Consider the following 24,775-nt stretch of genomic DNA (forward strand, 5'->3'; position numbering starts at 1 on the left):
TCGATTTGAACTCTGTATTTCAATCTAATCATGTGAGTCTGAATTCACATCTAAATTCGCAATCTGAATCTGAATTATGATCTTGCTAACGTTGACGAATGTCCGTTCTATTCTGCAAGACGTACTTTCCGGAAATGCCGATGTTGCTGGAATGGAGGACAACGATGCCAGGAATCAACATTTTGTCAGTCAACGTACTTTTTCAAAATTCAAAATTGAGCTATATTGGCGGAAAAAAATTAAACAAAATGTATCCTCTCAAGATACAAAATATAGTTTTGACAGCTGCTTACCAGGTTAATACTAAAATGAACCGTTTTCGTCTTGTGATATAGTTTCTCCTCAAGAAAATTTTATCGGTAATCTAAAAAGATGATACCATTTTTAAGAAGTCGAAATAAAAAGGGAAGAATAAGATCAGTAAAAATGATTTGAATCAAATATCGAGATTGGATTTTGAAATATGAATCTGTAATCCGAATTCGAGTTGTATTACTGCATGATTCTCAGATCAGAATTCTTAACAATGAACAAAACTGATCCGGAAACTGAATTCTGAATTTTGAATCTAAATTATAATGAAGAATCTGTATTCTGAGTCTTAAATATGAATAAAACTTTTAATTCGATATGAGTTCTGAATCCGAATCTACACTCTGAGCCAGATTTTTTTTTCCAAACCGATTTATGAATCTCAATTCGAGATTGAATCTGAATTCAGAGGTTAAAACTTTGACATCTTTAGTTTGAGCCCGATTTATGAATCTGAATTTTGAACCTGACTGGTTATTCTAATTTGGACTTGCTATTGCATTTGAATTCTGAATCTGATTAAAGAATGAAACTTTTGAATTAAAATTTCTATTGTGAGTTCTGAGTCGGAATCTGCACTCTGAGCCTGTCCTATTTTTGAATCTGAATCTTAATTTGAATTCAGAGTTCAAATTTTCGAAATGAGTTCTGAGTATGATTTCAAATTCTGAACCTAATTTATATTTTGTAATATGAATGTGAATCGGAATTCTGATTCTGACTTTTAAACCTAAATTCTAAATTGGAACACTGAATGCTTAAATTCTGAAGCTGAATTCTTTTGCATATCAAATTTCGGAATCTGAGTCGAAATTCTGAAATTGAATCTTGAATCTTAATTAAAAATCTTAATCCTGAATCTAAATTTTTCGAATGCGATTTGAATTCTGAATCTGATTTGATCTGATACATCATCAATGAAATTAAAATTTCAAATTTGGTTCATAATTTTCAATGCAAATAAAACTACTCGCAGATAAAATTATATTCAATAATCGATAAACAGATTTTTGTTTCGAAAAAATATATGATTTGATCCCATCTTTCGATTTAGAATCCAAAATAATTATCTTCAATGATACACATTTGACAAAATTCCTTACATTTCGCAATCTATCTCTGGATTCATTTCTACATTCGGAAATGAATATCTGTTTTACAACACATAGCGGGGAATTGGAATCAAGATTTATAATTCTGATTCAATCAAAACATAATCAGATTAAAATTCAAACTTTGTAGAGCTTAAATATTGTTCGTGTTAAGAATTTTCAATTTTAGAAGGAAAATTCATTCTAATCATGCATATTTAAACATTATTCATGCAACTAAGAGGCTCCATCAGCCAAGAACTTTAACCAATCCAATTTGTCAAAAGATGTTCTCTTCCAACAATATACAAAGTCAGTTTTACACTCCTTCAGAAAAACGGTGAAAATATTGGAGAATTCAATTTCAAATCTATGTTTCTTTTAAAATTCTGATCTGTTTTTCGTCGGTTAGTAGGGTGAAATACGGAAACCCAAAAATGATCTGATTTATTAATTTATACATTAAGTTACCTGAAAAGATAAGAATTATTAGGAACATAAAAGTATCAATATCTTACCCCAATCATCAGATCAGAAAAGCATACAAATTTCTAATCCTTATTGCTGTTGTTGTACATTTAGGTATTACCTTTCCATAGGTATATGTTTACCCTCCTTTTCATCCTCATATTTGTGTCCTGTGCCGTAGTTGTGAATCGCTAGAATGAAAAAGAAAAACCCAACCTCCCAGAAAAGGAAATGCCTATTTCAGCAAAACAAGAAACGCATACATAAAATAATTATACTTTCCGCAAAATTACTCCAAACACAGCTCCAAGCTTCGACGTTTTAAACCTCTAATTGCAGACAAAACTAAAACACAACACTTTGCCTGCAATTGAAATTGAAACTGCAGCAGTACAACCAGTTAAAAAAAATCTGGTACACATTTTTGACGTTCACTGTTGTTTACTTTTTTGATATCGAATTGAGTTGCGTGCGAGAGAACAAATGAGTGTCTGCCTCATCGTCCATCAACACTGAGAATTTATTTTTTCCGTAACCTTCCATTTCATGATTTTTATTTTTTTCTTAAAAATCATTTTAAACAATTAGAAATCTTGAGTACATCAGTTATTTTTAAACAAAAAATTATTTATTAAGGCATTTTAAATTTTTTTTTTGAATTAGTACAATTTTTCACTAAATTGTCAAAACTTATACTCGTTGGAGTTCCGTCACACAAAGAAACTTTGTCCAATCAAATTTGGCGAAATTTAGAAGCTATTCTGAATTTTTGTTTTGGTACGCTTCATTTAAAGAGGGATACATTTAATGTTTTCACCCTTAGAGTCAAAAATATGAGTTTGAATTCTGAAGCGGAATAATAACTTTGAAACCTAACTTTTGAATCCCAAATTTGAATCTGATTTCTGAATCTAAATCTGAATTCCAAAACTGAACGTTGAATTCTCGCCCACTTACTGTCAAAGTCGGAGAACCTCGTGTTTCATAAAACCTTGGGTATCAGTTCGTGATTGAAGCATTTGATTCGTGATTTAAGCATCCACGATTTACACCGCGCACTGGTACACCGCGAGAGAAGAAAGCCGATACAAAACAGAACGGCAAAACCTCGAACCAGGAACCAACAACAACAAAAAATGAAAACAAATCCAACCACCGTCGTCCAGCAAACCGTTGCGATTATTAACCGCAGCCCCGAGGAGTTTCACGGAAGTCGTTTTTTTTTCTTCAAATTTTGCTGTTGATGCTAGTAAGTTTTGCAAAACGTACATTTATATGAATTTCTAATATCACCAACTTCCTCCATATTACAGGAACCAAGGCGTTCGTGTATCACCAGCCCCAAGGAATATGTATGTATAGTGAACATCGGCGCCACACGATACGTTTTGGTTTGAGCAGATCCGAAAAACTGCTCGTTTAAAAATATTCGACCTGAAGACTCTTTTGGAAAGTTTTCTTGAATATAGGCTTCCGGTGCTTTCAGCTAGGTACTACAGTATGATTATCTGCTGGTTTTTAGGTGAGTTTTTTTTTGGCAATTTACATTGCTCTATAATAAACGTTTTACATTTCTTTTAGTAATGTCCCAGACAATGCGATCCAGGATCATAAAAAAATCATCGATGCCCGTGCAGCATGTGCGCTTCAAGAGGAAGACCAAGTGCAGCGAAAAATCTATCGCTTTCTCCACCTTGGATACCAGTTTAAAAGTTAACTTTCGTGAATAGTTTTTAAATTGGCTAAATTAAGATAAAATCTACTTTGCGATCATTGCCAAAGTTTAAGTAGGTAAACTTATCAAATGCGTTTCAAAAATTAGAAAAATACAATTAAAATTAGACTTTCTGGCAGGCAACTTTCGCAACTCAAAAACATTGTCAGAAAGTGAAATAGCTATAAAATGTTATCAATTTGAAACAAAGCCATAATGAAGAAAAAAATGTTTTCATTTTAATGAATAGATCTTTCCATTCATACACCCAACGGAAAAAGTCTGTAAAATTACATAACATTTGATTAAAAAAAAACATTTCAAATGAATCATGTCATTTTTAGAGACCAACCATATAGTAGAATAAATTGGCTTAGAGAGAAGGGGAATATTGATATGAATATCACATTCATAGATTTTATTTTTTTGTGTAATCTAAAATCCTCGTGTCATACCAAAATTTAAATCCTTTATCCAGAATCTTAATCTGGATATTTGATTCTAAGTTCTATATTATGAATGTGACTTTTAAACTCTATTGTAACTACTTGAAAGTTGAATTGAGTTTAAAGAAATTTTCAAGTGACGAAAATTCTAGTTGTAGTACAACTAGAAAATTTTTGATTTTATTCCTAAACATTTTATCTAGTCTAGAAATATAAGTTCAAATATTAATTCCAACTTTTCTAACATCATCTCAATTCCAAATTTTATTTAGAATTTATAATTTTGAGTTAAAATTCTTAGATATATGAGCGAATTTTAAATTTTTGACAGTTTTGGTTTAGAAGTCAAAATAAAGGGGCCGTAAGTTTTAATTGTTCTTTTTTGTGATGTTGACTACATTATGCATCGGATAAAAAAAAAATTGCCCATGGGGTTTCGAGGAATGGCCAATCGATTTCAGGTATCAAATTTTTAGTCACATGTCTTAGTATTTTGTGATATAATTTCGTGGGACTTTATAAGAAAATTTCTTAGCCGATTTTGGTGTTAAGATTCCACATGTGTTTTCTTAGACGGCCAAACTACCGCCTATATTGAATTTTAGGTCCAAGGACAAGAAAAAGGGTAGTCTTTAAACATAATTTTGTTTTCCTGTAGTATAATCAAGAACATGCATCAGATTCAATATGCAAACGCAAACTCGCGTTTACATCATTATGGTTAAAGCTCGTATATCATAAATTATACTCGACTAAAAAAAGGAAAAAATAGACGGTTTAAAAAATAAACTCCAAATATCTTCCCAGTCGAAGCAGTTTCCTGTGCAACTCAACCCCTTTTTATCGACGGCTGATTGGAAAAATTCTTATTGGAAGGCTTTTGCTATTTTTATCCTGGGTTGGTGGCGGAGGACAAGCCCCGTAGTCACCATTTGCTGCATTGAAAAATTAACAAAGAGAGAAGAAATTCATGACAGAGAATCGTATGTTACCAAAACAGTGTTGCTATGAAGCAATTTCTGAGTCCAAGTTCTTAATATGAATTTAAATTTGTAATCTTAATTCTGAGTTTGAAATCTTATTGAATATCGATTTTTCAAAAAGAATGGAAATAAGTTGAGGTTCAAAAAGACTTTATATCATCCCTCCTCCCTCTCCAATATACTGCTCGACTGGCTGCCCTTTAAAGGGAAAGCTGTTTTAGTTGTTGATTTTCCCTGAAGCCGCCATTTGGGTAATGTCAACACTAAGATCTGACATTTGAGTTGATGAAACTTTGAGGGACATGTCCCTCTTGTTTTTAGTTGTGGTGAGACTCCACCAACCGATTTCATTAGTCAAAATTTGGCACCGTGCCGGATATAAGAGGTCGTCAAAAACTTCACCCACCTCCTCTCCTCCCCCTCCCCACTATACCCGTTGTAGACCACTGTGCGACCCCCGGCCAGGTGCTCTCTATAGGAAAACCTGTTGTATCGTTACTTGTCCGAAACCGCCATTTGCTGCATTGAAAAGCCATTTGCTGTGATGGGACCGACAAACAGAAAATCCGCCAAGACACCGGGATGAATTTATCTATCAAAATGCTTCAAGCTCTTTCAGTTTGAACATCGTTACTTTAAGCGATCACTGGTGGTCTAGTGGTTAGCTCTCTGGTCTAACACGTTTCAGAGCGTGAGATCATATCACTGCACTTGTTTGATGTTTTTTTTGTCAAATTTTTGATCGCCTCGTGATTAATTTAGCGATTGCTGGCTACTGCTGCTGAGCAAATGGCTACCTTTTTTGGAGCCGACATAAGCATGATATTTACTATGGAATAGACAAATTTTAAACAATTTTGTTTTTTTTTGGTTTTGAGATAGGTCCTACAGGAAAAAAAATGCAATTTTTTGATACTAAGTTCATCAAAATCGTGAAACCTAGAATAGGAGTTAATGTGTTAAGAACGTTTTTATGGAACATACAAATTCCCGGACATCATCGTAACTCGTCGAGCTGAGTCGATTGGTACCTATAAAGTGGGGTCTTGGACCCTTAATTAATGATATCCCCAACTGACCGTTCCCTATGCCTTTCTGTAAGAAAGCCAAAAAAGGTGCCCAGTACGTTTTTTGGAGGATAAACGAACTTATATTCAACGAGTTCATTTATAATCCAAATAATTCAAACTGTTAAAGTTTGAGAGCCACATATCTCGACGCTCACTAGTGGTCAAGGGGTTAACCTCCTAAACTCTCATGCTAGATGGCGTGGGATCGATTCTCTGCTGTTTTATGAAATTTTTGTCAAATTTTTGATCGCCTTTGTAATTAATTTAGCGATTGCTGGCTACTGCTGCTGAGCAAATGGCTACCTTTTTTGGAGCCAACGTAAGCATGATATGTTCTATGGAATAGACAAATTTTAAACAATTTTGTTTTTTTTTGGTTTTGAGATAGGTCCTACAGGAAAAAAAATGCAATTTTTTGATACTAAGTTCATCAAAATCGTGAAACCTAGAATAGGAGTTAATGTGTTAAGAATGTTTTTATGGAACATACAAATTCCCGGACATCATCGTAACTCGTCGAGCTGAGTCGATTGGTACCTATAAAGTGGGGTCTTGGACCCTTAATTAATGATATCCCCAACTGACCGTTCCCTATGCCTTTCTGTAAGAAAGCCAAAAAAACATAATGCAATCTTAAAAGGACCAACAAACTTCATGACATAGTGAAATAGAGGTCTTATTTGTACGTCTTGTACGTCTCGGTGGTCGAGTGGTTAGCGTGGTAAGACGGTAATCGCTGGTCCGCTGATGACATGGGTTCGATTTCCATCTCGGTACTGGGTGTTTAATGTTAATCTTAAGTTGTCCATGTCATTTATTCAGTCTGTAGAGCCTAAATTGGCTAAGACGGTGTATGTCTTTTATAACAAAATCAAAATGAAATTGAAATTCGAATTCGTTCTTAAACGTGTTTTTCTTTGAAATTCCAACCATTCTCACATAAATTTTCGATTCAATCGTTTTTGTAACGTCACAAAAAAATCCAATATGGCTCTCGACACTACCTTGTTTAAATATTCCTTGATTTTATACAAGATTTGAAACAAACGGAATTAGATCCAATTTACCTGATTTCTCGATGCTTAACCTGACAATCTGATAATCCATTGGACTTCCCTGATTATTGAAAAAAAGCCTGATTTTTTAAGCAAGTTTTATATAATAATCATGAAAGGTTTTTTGGGGGCCTAAATATGATTAAAATTTTAACGATACGTTTTGATGAAAAAAAAAATTTTCAATGTTTTTTTTTTATATTTTTGTTTAGTAGCTTCTAAGCTGGCTACGCTACCCGTGTTCTATTAACTCACAAATGGTTCTGGAACTGCGTCAAATGAAGTCCAAATCTCATCAGTTTTGGAGCAATCCTTAGAACACCTGAATCCGTGGTCCAAACAGCCGGATTGCTCCAAAACCGATGAGATTTGAACCCAATTTGACGCAGTTCTAAACTGCCCCTACTCGCATAACAGTCCCATATGGATAGGAAACGCTAACAATATGGGACTGTTATGCGAGTAGGGGCAGTAAACCGTTTGACAGTTAATAGAGGACGAGTGCGGTGACCAGTTTTTTAACTGGATTGGATCTAATTTCGTTGGTCCAATTCTTGTATGAATTAGACCCAAGAATAGACCACGGATACTGGTACAGATGCATAGTAAATCTCAGATAAAAACTAAATAAAATTGCTCAATGTAGCCTATAATCACGAAAAAAAATCGATCAAATCATGAATAAGACAATACCGAAATGAATTTAGTGCGTTTCAAAATTTAGTTTGAAATTATTGGGAATGGTAGTGAAGTTTGGATTCATATTGAAGATAATACACAATCGTTGATAGCTTCAGAAGAATTTCACAGTATGGCCGTGCTGCGACCAGCCCGTACTGAGCGCCTTGAAAATTTTTAAAACAACAGAAATAATATTTTCAGCCGATAATATTCTAGATCAAAAAAGCGACTACCATTGACCGAAATGTATTCCTTGGATTATAAACTCACGATTCTGGTTGAAGAATATCAAGGATTTCGTCTATAGAGAACAAGAATTTCAAGTGCCTCGGAAAAATGCTGATGGCGCTCAGTTCGACTTGGTCGAATTCCGATCATACGATTTTTTTAAATTTTAACATCACACAAAGAAAGAAATCTTTGCAACAAATAAAAAGTAAAAATTGAGAATAATCAATGTTTCAAATTTTTATAAACCAAAACAAGGCACGTCAAATATTATGAAAGGCAAGGATTTGCTGAAATTTTCAATTCAATAAGTTTAAATTGAAGTTTTTCTGACCCCTCATTAGCTCACGGAATCATGCGATTAAACATAATTTAAAAATTGGAACAACGCTATGCGTCATTCAAAAGAAGTACAAGAAGCAAACCAAAACTATCCGACATTCAGTGTACATTCATGCAACCAGCAGAAGCAGCAGCAACAATCAATCAAATCAATCTTTGCCACTGACCACTGATTGGGTCAAACACTCATGGATTGATTATTTGATGAGCTGAATAATAAAAACTTTCCCGATATCGGGCACATAACCGCGGCACCAGCACTATGTTTGTATCATTGACAACTAGCTTGTTGCAACGAGAGGGATTTTCACAGCTGATTCTGTTTTGATCGGTTGGCATTTTCGTTTCAAAGAGGGGAAAATTGGAACGGTTCCTCGGAATTCCTGACTCACACTCTCCGAATGTTGGCTACTTGGTCCGGTAATTGTTCCAGATTCAATTGCGCGCTTACACGAAATCGAGGGTCCGTGTCTTTTCTTTTCGGAATGGCCGACGGGCGGCGGCTTTCCAATCCACAAACACTAAAGGCCATCAACGTCTGTTAGCGAATATTTTTCGCGTTTCACTTTCACTTCAATGCAGCTTTAGTGATACAATTTAGACTAGCGCTATACCTTTCTGAGTTACATGCCAGCTTGATTGCACAATTTGAGAAGAATCCTAAATTGGCGTTCGACCACTAACTAACAAACCAGCTGACTTAAGCCCACCCGATCCGATCGTAACTGCTTCCTATTAAAATTTTCGAAACGCTAAACGACACTTTAGCATTAGCACCTTGGACGACGCGCGCGAATTTTTCCAACCGTTCCGTTTCGAAGGTGCTAAAAGTTCTCGCGTATCTTCCGGAAGTTCGCCGCCAATTCGCTAGAAGACCTACCAAAAAAGAGTTCCGTTCTCGATCGCCACTTGCGCCAGACTAAGCTCCGACTAGCGCCAAACGTTGTACTAAATAATTCCGTGACCAAAACGGCGGCGACAACAGAACGACAATACAACGAATCTTCCTCTTATGTTCGCGTTTGCAGGAAGGACACATGCAATCGATCCAGCGTCGGTGACAGAATGACCGATACTGGCCGTACTGTCCCCGGTTGTGAGAAAATGAACCACGCGCGCGCTTCTCGATTCATCACACACAACGGTCCTATCCTAACCTAACCTCCATCCAAATACTTACCAACAACCACACTTCGCCGCATGATGTTGATGGCTCTCTCCAACTGTTGTAGATATCACACATTTGTACTGCCAATTCACACTTGCCATCTCAAATGCTACCGGTTGCAATTGGCGTGATCCGCTGACCGAAGCACCAATTTCAACAGTAGGAACAGCAACAACATCGACATCGTCGGTCGTCGTGAAGACCCCGCACAAGCCAAAACCACCGACTAAGCAACCGACGACGACGGTGAGGCGAGAACTTTTCCAACCACGACACCCACCCACCCAACAGTCAACAATTAGCTATTGGCAGCAGCCTTGTCAGATCTACGGATTTCTCCGTAGTTCTACGGATTTTGACCATTTCTACGGAGCTACGGATCGATGCTCCAAATCTACGGATTTTCAGCATTTCCTACGGATTTTCTACGGATTATCGAATAAATTCAAGGGATTCTGCGGATAAATGAAAATTCTACCTGACGACCAAAAAAAAAAAAAAAGGTCATCAAGTTTTATTTAGCCGAAAACAGTACATTTTTCGATTTTCGTGAAATCTACGGACTTGAGCGGTTTTCAATCTGGCAACGCTGATTGGCAGCACTCAGCAGCAGCGCATTAAGTCTATCATTAAAGGCTCTACTAAGGTGGGTGGGGTGGAGAGGCAACGACGAAGACCAAGAAAGAGTATCTACAATTTGTTTGCGCCCTGTCCCGCTCTTTGGTCGCGGAAAAATTTGACCGGCATTTTTCTGCTGCCGGTTTATGATAGCTCGCAAACAAGTCAGCAGCATGCTTCGCGAGGGGGTTTTCGAGAGCGAGAGCGATTTGTTTTGTATCCCGACTGACATGAGATGTCGAAAAGCAGCGTTCGGAAACAAGTTCGTCTAGTTTATTTTATTGATTTACTGAATCTCATTTTTAAACTCATAAATTTTTTTATAATAAACTATTGCGGGAACTTTTATTCCTATAATTTCTGTAGCACAACGCCTTAATTTTTAAACAATAAACTAGCGTTAAACATCATTTTACCACAGATTATACCATAAACTTAATAAATCTTCTTCTTCTTCTTCTAACACCAACATGGCCAAAACTTGTATGCATCCTGGAAAATGAAAAACTTGCGTTCCTCATTTTTCTTTTCAACATAGTATCTGATACAAAGAACATGCATTGCAGATACTACTACGGCCAGGCCAACCATGTGATGAAAACGCAAAAGATACAGGAACAAGAGAGAGATGAAGCGTGGAGTTCCCTACCAAACGCTTCTTATGATTATATAGGGTTAGTTTATAAAACGATTATCTTTAAAATGTACAGTTTAAATCGGAAATAAAAACAAGAAATGGATCTCATCAGAAACTTCTTCGGTTGTAGCATATCCAGACAGGCCTGGGACGATGATCTCTTCCATCAGTTTTTTAATTTTGTATTTCAATTGCGAACATGTTTTAACCGGCGATTCCTGGCTACTGTTCACTTTGTACCCCATGCCAAATTTCTTCCCGAGTACATCGCTAAAGTCAACGTTCCCGGAAATGTTCTTTCCCTTGAGCTTTTTGTGCTATTCATCGGTCATTATGTGTAGACGCTCGATGCTCTAGTTACACTAGACATTATCCACTAATTTTGGCAACAAATTAGGCTTGTACACCTCAAAACATCAACCAAACAGGAAATCAATACGATGCAAATTCATCAAGCATCAAACTTCTAAACAATTTCTTCAACACACAAGAAAAAACAATTTAGAAATAATTTTTTTCCAGGAGTTTAAATTAGCAGCAAAAAAAATCACAACCATCATTCACAGCAGCAGCCTATACTTTCCTCTACCTTAAACTTAATATTGTGAGTTTTTATAAAATTTTTAGAAACGTCCGCGTCGCTGGTGAACTGACAACAGAACACAGACTTCTGACAATCTAGTACTTCACTTGTCATTGTCGGAAGTCTTTCGGAAGTCGGAAGTCCGTTCTTCCAAAGTAAAGTTCAGTGCTAGTGTTGATAAATATTTAACTTCATTTACACGTCCTTAACTTCTTCATGCTCGTTATTCAATTTTTATGAAAATCGTCTTAAAATTTTTCGAGTTGTTGTCGATTTTATATAGGCCCCCCCTTCCATAAAAAGTGAGAGTTTTGAAACATTTATGCAAACCTATGACTCGAAAACCCTCAAATATCGAATTTCACTTCATTCAACCGTCAACCGTTTATACATTGATGATCACAAAGAAAACGCCTTCATTTTTATGAACTAAATAAGTAATAAAACCTATAAAATTTTCAGCTTTATCGTAGATTAAAAGAATTTTCGCATTCAAAAAAAAACCTAATATAGATTCAACTATACTTTTATGTTTAATTTAATGCAATAAAAATAATAGATTCAACTATAATCGTATGTTTTTATTATTCATTAATAAGTATACTGCTGCTGCCGGCCCATATGTAAAAACAACGAATCGAGATAAAATCGTGGATTTCTAGCATGAAACTTTACCTTTTCTATTTCTTTCTTCACAGATATTAGGATAAGGCTAGAACAAATATCAAGTTCTTCTTTTGTCAATCCCCCCCCCCCTCGAAATTTCCGAAAAATCCGAAGGGGGAATGAATAAAGTTTTAAGTATTTTAAGTAAAATTCGAAAGAAAAAAAACCGTCAACTGGGGCAACATGCAATAATTTTCAAATTCAATGGCTTCTAAAAAACTTATGTTCATAGTTAATCCTACCCCTTATGCATCAAAAGTTTTAAGGATGGTGGGACATTAAATTAGCGTAGTTAGTAAAATTATTGGTTTCTTTAGTTCTTTTAATTTTCGTAAAACATGCGATTTTGACCCTCCAAGGAAAATGGGGTAACTTACAACAAACTTTGATTTTAATGAAAAAGCTTATGAACACGTATAAAAATTTATAGTTTATAATATATTTGCGATGCGGTAAAGACCATAACGCATGAAAACACCAATTGTAGTGATTTTTTGTTCTATAATAACTGATTTACACATTTTTCTGAAAAAAAGGATGCTGCATACATTTAGGGGTTAAATACTTCAAAGAAAGCTGAAATCATAAAAATAAATGTTTGGATGAATGAAAGTTCAATATTCACAAACGCGTGATGCAAAACATTCATATTCCGGCACATGGAAACGACATTACAAGGTGTTTCTTTGATTTGCATTTTGTTGCATTTTACCCCAGACACCAAACTGAATCATAAAAATATTTATTTAAAAAAATGGGTGATTGTTTTAAAAATATTTTTACATCAACAGTGTCGGAAGCATGAAAAAACCAGTTAAAAACTTATAGGTAACATTATCAAGCCAATCCGTCATACTGGGTAAAGTTTTTTTCGGCATCGAAAAACCTTAAAATTTGTACATTTATTGCCCGATTTTTCAAATTTTATAAAACAATTAAAAAAAACATTGAAAAAATTAACTTAACATGCTAGAAACTATGACATCATCATTTTGTAATCATTAAAAGATAACTTTACTACAATAAATTAAATTAAAAATTGATTCAGTGTGGTGTTATATAAATGTTGAATCTAACCCCGCTGTTGCATGATGCCCCGTTTGACGGTACTGAAAGATTACAGGAAATATTTCGCCTTTGGTGTACTTGATTTAATTGAATTTTTCGATAAAAATGTATTTGATTTATAAGTTTTGTTCAATGATATAGTATGGAACTTTGTTGCATACAAGTTTGTTGCGTGCAATTCATTCCAATTTATTTGTTTTTCGCATTTTTTTATTATCCCCCCCCCCCCCCTCGCGATGTTTCAACTCCGAGTGACAGAAGAAGGATTTGCCATTTTTTCCGGCCAAATTGTTGTAAAATATCGTTAATTGTTTTTCTGCTTTGAAATTTGTTGATGTAGAGGAGAAAATAATGATGGGACAGCCTTGCGAGTATAATTCGCGAGTGTATTAAATGTACTCGCAAAGCTGTCCCATATCCCGATCAGAGGTGCAAATGAACGTTCAGCGCAAACGTCGTCGAGAAAAAGTCGCAAGCTGATTATTTCTTGAAAAGGTTAAGATCAGCTACGACGCCTAACTTGTGGTTGAAAAAAATGAACGCATCGCAACGACGCTGTGGCACGATTGGTTCAAATGACTGCATCTCTTAAGTTCATTCCGATGCTTTGCGAACAGTTCGCCTACTGATTTTAAGGCGACGTCAACCGAAGGATCCGTTCGTTTGAATTTATCGGGGATAAGTACAAACGACCTTATCGAGATAGGGTCGTTTGAACATTCAATTGAATGTTCACTTTTGAACGTTCAATTGTATGTTCGTCTGATGCGTTCGGCAGCCTAAGGCAAGACGCCGAGCCGTGTTAGGATGGGATGGATTATCGATATGGTGCATTGCTTGCGTGTGGTGTTCGGACGTCGCTCGACGATTGAGGGTGTCGGGTGTCTTGTAGCGCGCGGATGACTAGGTAAAGAGAATGAGGCGCAGTTACAGTTTACTTTAAAAGTCCAATTTTACTGAATAAAATGCAAACCGCCCAACTACGGTTGGGCTTGTAAGAGATTGTTTATTCTTTTTCAATCCAATTTGCGGATATTGGCTGTTTGCTTTAGTTCTGAACCTTAAACTAAAGCAAACCATCATTATCCGCGAAATTTAATTTCAGGTTCAGTATGCATGAAAATCTGTTTTCAGATTTCAGATTCCCATTTCAGATTCAGATTTCAGATTCAAATTTCAGATTCAGATTTCAGATTCAGATTTCAGATTCAGATTTCAGATTCAGATTTCAGATTCAGATTTCAGATTCAGATTTCAGATTCAGATTTCAGATTCAGATTTCAGGTTCAGATTTCAGATTCAGATTTCAGATTCAGATTTCAGATTCAGATTTCAGATTCAGATTTCAGATTCAGATTTCAGATTCAGATTTCAGATTCAGATTTCAGATTCAGATTTCAGATTCAGATTTCAGATTCAGATTTCAGATTCAGATTTCAGATTCAGATTTCAGATTCAGATTTCAGGTTCAGATTTCAGATTCAGATTTCAGATTCAGATTTCAGATTCAGATTTCAGATTCAGATTTCAGATTCAGATTTCAGATTCAGATTTCAGATTCAGATTTCAGATTCAGATTCAGATTTCAGATTCAGATTTCAGAATCAGATTTCAGATTTAGATTTCAGATTCAGATTTCAGATTCAGATTTCAGATTCAGATTTCAGATTCAGATTTCAGATTCAGATTTCAGATTCAGATTTCAGATTCAGATTTCAGATTCAGATTTCAGATTCAGATTTCAGATTGGAAATGGCCTTCCGCTCATTATGAGTTGATGTTTAACAGTACATTTACGACTAGCGCTTCAACGTTAACCCAATCATCTCATACTTATACACATTGAGCTTAAATATATTGAGTCCCAAATTCGTGGCGTACACAATATGATTAAGAATAATATTAATACAATATTAATATTAATGAAAAATATGATAATATTTTGTTCACAAGAACTATCAGTAAATGCAATGAAATGATTAACTGTTGGTAGTATATTTCAAACATGATTTACTTTTCAAATGCCAATTAAATTCCTTTTTATTCCGTCCCGATGGAATGAACACTTCGTACAGGAAATGACGTTTGGGTTGGTGGCAAAGGGGTCTGCACTTATACCCCTTCGGCTCCAAACAAAAAGTAATTTTCAGTAAGCAGGACCTCAAATATGAATCTGAAATCTAAACCCAAAATCTTAACCTTAATTCTAAAACTGAATACTTAATATGAAACCTGAATCCGATATCTGAATCAGGATCTGAAATTTGAAATCTAAATCAAAATATGATTCTGAAATATGAATGTAAAATCTCAATCTGAAATCTGAATCTGAAATCTGAATCTGAAATCTGAATCTGAAATCTGAACCTGAAATCTGAATCTGAAATCTGAATCTGAAATCTAAATCTGAAATCTGATTCTGAAATCTGAATCTGAAATCTGAATCTGAATCTGAAATCTGAATCTGAAATCTGAATCTGAAATCTGAATCTGAAATCTGAATCTGAAATCTGAATCTGAAATCTGAATCTGAAATCTGAATCTGAAATCTGAATCTGAAATCTGAAATCTGAACCTGAAAGCTGAATCTGAAATCTGAATCTGAAATCTGAATCTGAAATCTGAATCTGAAATCTGAATCTGAAATCTGAATCTGAAATCTGAATCTGAAATCTGAATCTGAAATCTGAATCTGAAATCTGAATCTGAAATCTGAATCTGAAATCTGAATCTGAAATCTGAATCTGAAATCTGAATCTGAAATCTGAATCTGAAATCTGAATCTGAAATCTGAATCTGAAATCTGAATCTGAAATCTGAATCTGAAATCTGAATCTGAAATCTGAATCTGAAATCTGAAATCTGAACCTGAAAGCTGAATCTGAAATCTGAATCTGAAATCTGAATCTGAAATCTGAATCTGAAATCTGAATCTGAAATCTGAATCTGAAATCTGAATCTGAAATCTGAATCTGAAATCTGAATCTGAAATCTGAATCTGAAATCTGAATCTGAAATCTGAATCTGAAATCTGAATCTGAAATCTGAATCTGAAATCTGAATCTGAAATCTGAATCTGAAATCTGAATCTGAAATCTGAATCTGAAATCTGAATCTGAAATCTGAATCTGAAATCTGAATCTGAAACCTGAATCTGAAATCTGAATCTGAATCTGAAATCTGAATCTGAAATCTTTTTTTTTTTTTTTTTTTGTACGCTTTATTTTTAGAGGGATTAACCAAATGTTTTCACCCTCATTTTCAAGTTTGAACTTTCTACATCACACTAGATTTCACTATATAATGCACTGTTTTTAAGAAATTCAATAAGTTTTTTCTCACTATCCTTGTTGTTTTCAAGGATTTTTTCTAGTCCACCTTCTATTTCAAAGTTTTGTCTCTGGGTGGAATATTTTCTGCAGTCTGTCAAAAGATGTTTCACTGTTATCACTACACCACAAGAACTACACGTTGGTTCTTCCTTCGCTTCCAGTATGTGACCGTGAGTCAACCTCGTGTGTCCCGTTCTTAGTCTCGTGAGAATCCTTTGCTCCTTCCTGCTTTTGACGTCCGTCCATTTTCCTGTGATAGATTTTATTTCTCGAAGTGCTGTGTCCTGTTCGTTCCACCATTTTTGTCCATGTGATCTCCACAGTATTTGTCGAACCCACTTTTGCGCGTCCGCTTTGGGTGTTTTTATCTGGATAATTTCACCGTCTCTTCCAAGATTTGCCAGTCTGTCTGCTTGTTCATTTCCAACTATTCCAATATGGCTCGGAATCCAAACTAGTGCTACGTGTTTTAGATTTTTGTGTTTCAAAATGCTTTGAATGATTGGATGTTTTACTCCACTTTCTAGGGCTGAAAGCACGCTGGCTGAATCTGTGAATATTTGCAATCTGGACGGCCATTTGAATTGCTAGCGCTTCAGCTGAAAATATGGAATACGAGTTTGGCAGTTGACTAGCAATATTTTCATCGGCTTCGTGAAATATCCCAATTCCAACTTTCCCGTTTGCTAATGATCCGTCGGAATCTGAATCTGAAATCTGAATCTGAAATCTGAATCTGAAATCTGAATCTGGAATCTGAAATCGGAAATCTGAATCTGAAATCTGAATCTGAAATCTGAATCTCAAATCTGAAATCTGAATCTGAAATCTGAATCTGAAATCTGAATCTGAAATCTGAATCTGAAATTTGAATCTGAAATCTGAATCTGAAATGGGAATCTGAAATGGGAATCTGAAATCTGAAAACAGATTTTCATGCATACTGAACCTGAAATTAAATTTCGCGGATAATGATGGTTTGCTTTAGTTTAAGGTTCAGAACTAAAGCAAACAGCCAATATCCGCAAATTGGATTGAAAAAGAATAAACAATCTCTTACAAGCCCAACCGTAGTTGGGCGGTTTGCATTTTATTCAGTAAAATTGGACTTTTAAAGTAAACTGTAACTGCGCCTCATTCTCTTTACCTAGTCATCCGCGCGCTACAAGACACCCGACACCCTCAATCGTCGAGCGACGTCCGAACACCACACGCAAGCAATGCACCATATCGATAATCCATCCCATCCTAACACGGCTCGGCGTCTTGCCTTAGGCTGCCGAACGCATCAGACGAACATACAATTGAACGTTCAAAAGTGAACATTCAATTGAATGTTCAAACGACCCTATCTCGATAAGGTCGTTTGTACTTATCCCCGATAAATTCAAACGAACGGATCCTTCGGTTGACGTCGCCTTAAAATCAGTAGGCGAACTGTTCGCAAAGCATCGGAATGAACTTAAGAGATGCAGTCATTTGAACCAATCGTGCCACAGCGTCGTTGCGATGCGTTCATTTACAATCAAAAGTCGGCGTGCTATGTTCGCAAGCCGACGCTTCCGAAGATGAAGTTAGTTTGATGTGGTCGGGAAAAAGTCAAACGTTGCTTACAAAATGATGCGATGCTTTGCACCTCTGATCCCGATCAGGAGGGAAAAACTAAATTATATCAAGATGAGATATTTTGATACTAATTTTTTCCTATCTAAATGAGTTATTATTCAGTACTCATAGGATGTTAAAATATCTTAAATTATATCAAACAATCTATGCGATCATAGCTAAATTATATCAATTTTAAATATCCTCCTTTCAAGATAATACCTCATTCAGATAGCATAGTTTGATATTGGACAGAACAAAACCTATCAAAATTATAACTTATCAAGATATGAGTGCTTCAAGGAAAATTTTTAGTGGAATGTCAATAAACCACAGTTTATGCTAACCCGATCAGGAGAGCATATCAAAATAATAACTCAAACGTATCTTACCAAGATATTTACATCTGATTCAGTTATAATTATGTACTCCAAATTTTCGATTTTAAGTTTCTCCAATCTGAATTATATCTTATTCTGATAGACAAACTTGAATGGGGTTGAGCACATCCCGATCAGAAGAGCATATCAAAATCGTTACTCAAACCTATCTTAGCGAGATATTTATATCTAACTCAGTTATAGTTTTGAAATGAGATTTATTGTTTATGTTTTTTTCTAAAACAGAATTATATCTACTTTTGATAAAATAATTTTTTCAAACACATTTTTGGAAGCTTTAAGTTGAAATTAATCGATTACCTATATGAATGAAAATAATAATTTTTGAGGCATCGTTTCATTTATATTTTCAAAGCTTAAGTATTTATATTCAATCTAGTACTATAATCAACCTGTTTTCTTTTATTTAGAAGTATGAGTCGAAAGAAAAAGACGGGGGGCTGTTGTTTTTCTCTGTTTTGGTCTGCCTGCCATAAAAGCGGCTATTGGATTTTCGAAACGTTCATTTCAGTAGGTACATCTAGTATTTCTTCTCAAATCCTGATAATCCTATTCCAATTCATTCTAATTTCAATGCATCAGGTAAACTTTCAATGTATTCCATTCACCTGAACGACACTCGAAGTCGACTGCCTGCCCGTCCGCACGCATCTCTTTTAAAATTCCAATAGTCCGATTCAAATTCTTCAAGTAAACGTATAGAAATTCCCATCGTCTAGTTTCAATCCACACAAACGACTGCCTGATTCCCGTGCTCACGATTCCCTTTGAGAATTCCAACTGTCCGATCCCGATCGGGCCGATTCATCAAAATTCCAATTCATCAGGTACACTTATGTGAATTCCCATTGGCCAATTCTATGGAACGCAAACGGCTGCCTGGCTTTGCGCGCCGTCCTATAAACAAGCAGCCGGGATCGAGCTATGCAGAATCAGTACGAAAATAAACAACTAACTTCTATGAAGCTCAGGTAGAGTAGTAAGCAAGGACGCACAACTGGTATGATGGGATGGGATTGGAAAAGTGATGAGCTCGATTCTCATCTATTATCGCCATCTTTTTTTGCATACAAATCCAATAAGATTTTTTGTTTATATATCCTATCTGGATGAGTTATAATTTTGTTTAAATTATAACAACGGTTGATATGATTAAGTTATGGTCAGAGGTGCAAAGCATCGCATCATTTTGTAAGCAACGTTTGACTTTTTCCCGACCACATCAAACTAACTTCATCTTCGGAAGCGTCGGCTTGCGAACATAGCACGCCGACTTTTGATTGTAAATGAACGCATCGCAACGACGCTGTGGCACGATTGGTTCAAATGACTGCATCTCTTAAGTTCATTCCGATGCTTTGCGAACAGTTCGCCTACTGATTTTAAGGCGACGTCAACCGAAGGATCCGTTCGTTTGAATTTATCGGGGATAAGTACAAACGACCTTATCGAGATAGGGTCGTTTGAACATTCAATTGAATGTTCACTTTTGAACGTTCAATTGTATGTTCGTCTGATGCGTTCGGCAGCCTAAGGCAAGACGCCGAGCCGTGTTAGGATGGGATGGATTATCGATATGGTGCATTGCTTGCGTGTGGTGTTCGGACGTCGCTCGACGATTGAGGGTGTCGGGTGTCTTGTAGCGCGCGGATGACTAGGTAAAGAGAATGAGGCGCAGTTACAGTTTACTTTAAAAGTCCAATTTTACTGAATAAAATGCAAACCGCCCAACTACGGTTGGGCTTGTAAGAGATTGTTTATTCTTTTTCAATCCAATTTGCGGATATTGGCTGTTTGCTTTAGTTCTGAACCTTAAACTAAAGCAAACCATCATTATCCGCGAAATTTAATTTCAGGTTCAGTATGCATGAAAATCTGTTTTCAGATTTCAGATTCCCATTTCAGATTCCCATTTCAGATTCAGATTTCAGATTCAAATTTCAGATTCAGATTTCAGATTCAGATTTCAGATTCAGATTTCAGATTCAGATTTCAGATTTGAGATTCAGATTTCAGATTCAGATTTCAGATTCAGATTTCCGATTTCAGATTCCAGATTCAGATTTCAGATTCAGATTTCAGATTCAGATTTCAGATTCAGATTCCGACGGATCATTAGCAAACGGGAAAGTTGGAATTGGGATATTTCACGAAGCCGATGAAAATATTGCTAGTCAACTGCCAAACTCGTATTCCATATTTTCAGCTGAAGCGCTAGCAATTCAAATGGCCGTCCAGATTGCAAATATTCACAGATTCAGCCAGCGTGCTTTCAGCCCTAGAAAGTGGAGTAAAACATCCAATCATTCAAAGCATTTTGAAACACAAAAATCTAAAACACGTAGCACTAGTTTGGATTCCGAGCCATATTGGAATAGTTGGAAATGAACAAGCAGACAGACTGGCAAATCTTGGAAGAGACGGTGAAATTATCCAGATAAAAACACCCAAAGCGGACGCGCAAAAGTGGGTTCGACAAATACTGTGGAGATCACATGGACAAAAATGGTGGAACGAACAGGACACAGCACTTCGAGAAATAAAATCTATCACAGGAAAATGGACGGACGTCAAAAGCAGGAAGGAGCAAAGGATTCTCACGAGACTAAGAACGGGACACACGAGGTTGACTCACGGTCACATACTGGAAGCGAAGGAAGAACCAACGTGTAGTTCTTGTGGTGTAGTGATAACAGTGAAACATCTTTTGACAGACTGCAGAAAATATTCCACCCAGAGACAAAACTTTGAAATAGAAGGTGGACTAGAAAAAATCCTTGAAAACAACAAGGATAGTGAGAAAAAACTTATTGAATTTCTTAAAAACAGTGCATTATATAGTGAAATCTAGTGTGATGTAGAAAGTTCAAACTTGAAAATGAGGGTGAAAACATTTGGTTAATCCCTCTAAAAATAAAGCGTACAAAAAAAAAAAAAAAAAAGATTTCAGATTCAGATTTCAGATTCAGATTCAGATTTCAGATTCAGGTTTCAGATTCAGATTTCAGATTCAGATTTCAGATTCAGATTTCAGATTCAGATTTCAGATTCAGATTTCAGATTCAGATTTCAGATTCAGATTTCAGATTCAGATTTCAGATTCAGATTTCAGATTCAGATTTCAGATTCAGATTTCAGATTCAGATTTCAGATTCAGATTTCAGATTCAGATTTCAGATTCAGATTTCAGATTCAGATTTCAGATTCAGATTTCAGATTCAGATTTCAGATTCAGATTTCAGATTCAGATTTCAGATTCAGATTTCAGATTCAGCTTTCAGGTTCAGATTTCAGATTTCAGATTCAGATTTCAGATTCAGATTTCAGATTCAGATTTCAGATTCAGATTTCAGATTCAGATTTCAGATTCAGATTTCAGATTCAGATTTCAGATTCAGATTTCAGATTCAGATTTCAGATTCAGATTTCAGATTCAGATTTCAGATTCAGATTTCAGATTCAGATTTCAGATTCAGATTTCAGATTCAGATTTCAGATTCAGATTTCAGATTCAGATTTCAGATTCAGATTTCAGATTCAGATTTCAGATTCAGATTTCAGATTCAGATTTCAGATTCAGCTTTCAGGTTCAGATTTCAGATTTCAGATTCAGATTTCAGATTCAGATTTCAGATTCAGATTTCAGATTCAGATTTCAGATTCAGATTTCAGATTCAGATTTCAGATTCAGATTTCAGATTCAGATTTCAGATTCAGATTCAGATTTCAGATTCAGATTTCAGAATCAGATTTCAGATTTAGATTTCAGATTCAGATTTCAGATTCAGATTTCAGGTTCAGATTTCAGATTCAGATTTCAGATTCAGATTTCAGATTCAGATTTCAGATTGAGATTTTACATTCATATTTCAGAATCATATTTTGATTTAGATTTCAAATTTCAGATCCTGATTCAGATATCGGATTCAGGTTTCATATTAAGTATTCAGTTTTAGAATTAAGGTTAAGATTTTGGGTTTAGATTTCAGATTCATATTTGAGGTCCTGCTTACTGAAAATTACTTTTTGTTTGGAGCCGAAGGGGTATAAGTGCAGACCCCTTTGCCACCAACCCAAACGTCATTTCCTGTACGAAGTGTTCATTCCATCGGGACGGAATAAAAAGGAATTTAATTGGCATTTGAAAAGTAAATCATGTTTGAAATATACTACCAACAGTTAATCATTTCATTGCATTTACTGATAGTTCTTGTGAACAAAATATTATCATATTTTTCATTAATATTAATATTGTATTAATATTATTCTTAATCATATTGTGTACGCCACGAATTTGGGACTCAATATATTTAAGCTCAATGTGTATAAGTATGAGATGATTGGGTTAACGTTGAAGCGCTAGTCGTAAATGTACTGTTAAACATCAACTCATAATGAGCGGAAGGCCATTTCCAATCTGAAATCTGAATCTGAAATCTGAATCTGAAATCTGAATCTGAAATCTGAATCTGAAATCTGAATCTGAAATCTGAATCTGAAATCTGAATCTGAAATCTGAATCTGAAATCTGAATCTGAAATCTGAATCTGAAATCTGAATCTGAAATCTGAATCTGAAATCTAAATCTGAAATCTGATTCTGAAATCTGAATCTGAAATCTGAATCTGAATCTGAAATCTGAATCTGAAATCTGAATCTGAAATCTGAATCTGAAATCTGAATCTGAAATCTGAATCTGAAATCTGAATCTGAAATCTGAATCTGAAATCTGAACCTGAAATCTGAATCTGAAATCTGAATCTGAAATCTGAATCTGAAATCTGAATCTGAAATCTGAATCTGAAATCTGAATCTGAAATCTGAATCTGAAATCTGAATCTGAAATCTGAATCTGAAATCTGAATCTGAAATCTGAATCTGAAATCTGAATCTGAAATCTGAATCTGAAATCTGAACCTGAAATCTGAATCTGAAATCTGAATCTGAAATCTGAATCTGAAATCTGAATCTGAAATCTGAATCTGAAATCTGAATCTGAAATCTGAATCTGAAATCTGAATCTGAAATTTGAATCTGAAATCTGAATCTGAAATGGGAATCTGAAATCTGAAAACAGATTTTCATGCATACTGAACCTGAAATTAAATTTCGCGGATAATGATGGTTTGCTTTAGTTTAAGGTTCAGAACTAAAGCAAACAGCCAATATCCGCAAATTGGATTGAAAAAGAATAAACAATCTCTTACAAGCCCAACCGTAGTTGGGCGGTTTGCATTTTATTCAGTAAAATTGGACTTTTAAAGTAAACTGTAACTGCGCCTCATTCTCTTTACCTAGTCATCCGCGCGCTACAAGACACCCGACACCCTCAATCGTCGAGCGACGTCCGAACACCACACGCAAGCAATGCACCATATCGATAATCCATCCCATCCTAACACGGCTCGGCGTCTTGCCTTAGGCTGCCGAACGCATCAGACGAACATACAATTGAACGTTCAAAAGTGAACATTCAATTGAATGTTCAAACGACCCTATCTCGATAAGGTCGTTTGTACTTATCCCCGATAAATTCAAACGAACGGATCCTTCGGTTGACGTCGCCTTAAAATCAGTAGGCGAACTGTTCGCAAAGCATCGGAATGAACTTAAGAGATGCAGTCATTTGAACCAATCGTGCCACAGCGTCGTTGCGATGCGTTCATTTTTTTCAACCACAAGTTAGGCGTCGTAGCTGATCTTAACCTTTTCAAGAAATAATCAGCTTGCGACTTTTCTCGACGACGTTTGCGCTGAACGTTCATTTGCACCTCTGGTTATGGTTGCATAGACTTTTTGATATAATTTGAGATATTTTAACATCCTACGAGTACTAAATTATAACTCATCCAGATAGGAAAAAATTGAATATCAAAATATCTCATCTTAATATAATTTAGTTTTTCTCTTCTGATCGGGCCCGATCAGGAGAGCATATCACAATAAGAACTTAAACATATTGTAGAGAATAAGATGGGAGATATGAATGGATTATGTGAAGTCAACAGAAAAATAATCTAAATCATATAGAACTAGTAGAAATTATAGAATGGCAACCCTGCGGACTTGAAAAGAACATTCGATGAGCCGAAACCAAAAATACCGATCGTTAACGGGAGATAAAGAGAGAAATTAATGTCGCTGCCCTCGCTGCATAACTGAATGAGAGAGAACTATCATTGATTAGGAGACAGAAATGATGAGACAGTTTACAGAAGGATTTCATAGAGGAAGGTGCGTGTGGTTTTTCCCCGAGAGGCAAGGATTTGAACGAGGAAAAAATGGCGAATGTGACGGTCGGTCTCGA

General features: G+C 35.7%; 2 protein-coding genes across 7 annotated transcripts in view; one reads left to right on the top strand and one right to left on the bottom strand.

Moving 5' to 3' along the window:
* LOC129750966 (carbonic anhydrase 7-like) overlaps nucleotides 1-9,467 on the bottom strand; it is a 94,956-nt gene extending 85,489 nt beyond the window's left edge. For 4 of the 5 annotated variants that reach the window (XM_055746195.1, XM_055746191.1, XM_055746190.1 and 1 more), the window contains exon 1: nucleotides 9,271-9,467. The gene's annotated coding sequence lies outside the window, so the exon portion shown is untranslated. Of the gene's footprint in view, nucleotides 1-9,167; nucleotides 9,189-9,270 lie in introns of those variants that run through there. The other variant, XM_055746194.1, reaches the window with a different exon arrangement.
* Nucleotides 1-24,775, top strand: part of LOC129750963 (opsin, ultraviolet-sensitive) — a 422,334-nt gene that overhangs the window by 87,056 nt on the left and 310,503 nt on the right. The gene's annotated exons all lie outside the window — the stretch shown is intronic.

This window comes from Uranotaenia lowii, chromosome 3 (assembly GCF_029784155.1).
Source record: "Uranotaenia lowii strain MFRU-FL chromosome 3, ASM2978415v1, whole genome shotgun sequence".
Lineage (NCBI taxonomy): Eukaryota > Metazoa > Arthropoda > Insecta > Diptera > Culicidae > Uranotaenia > Uranotaenia lowii.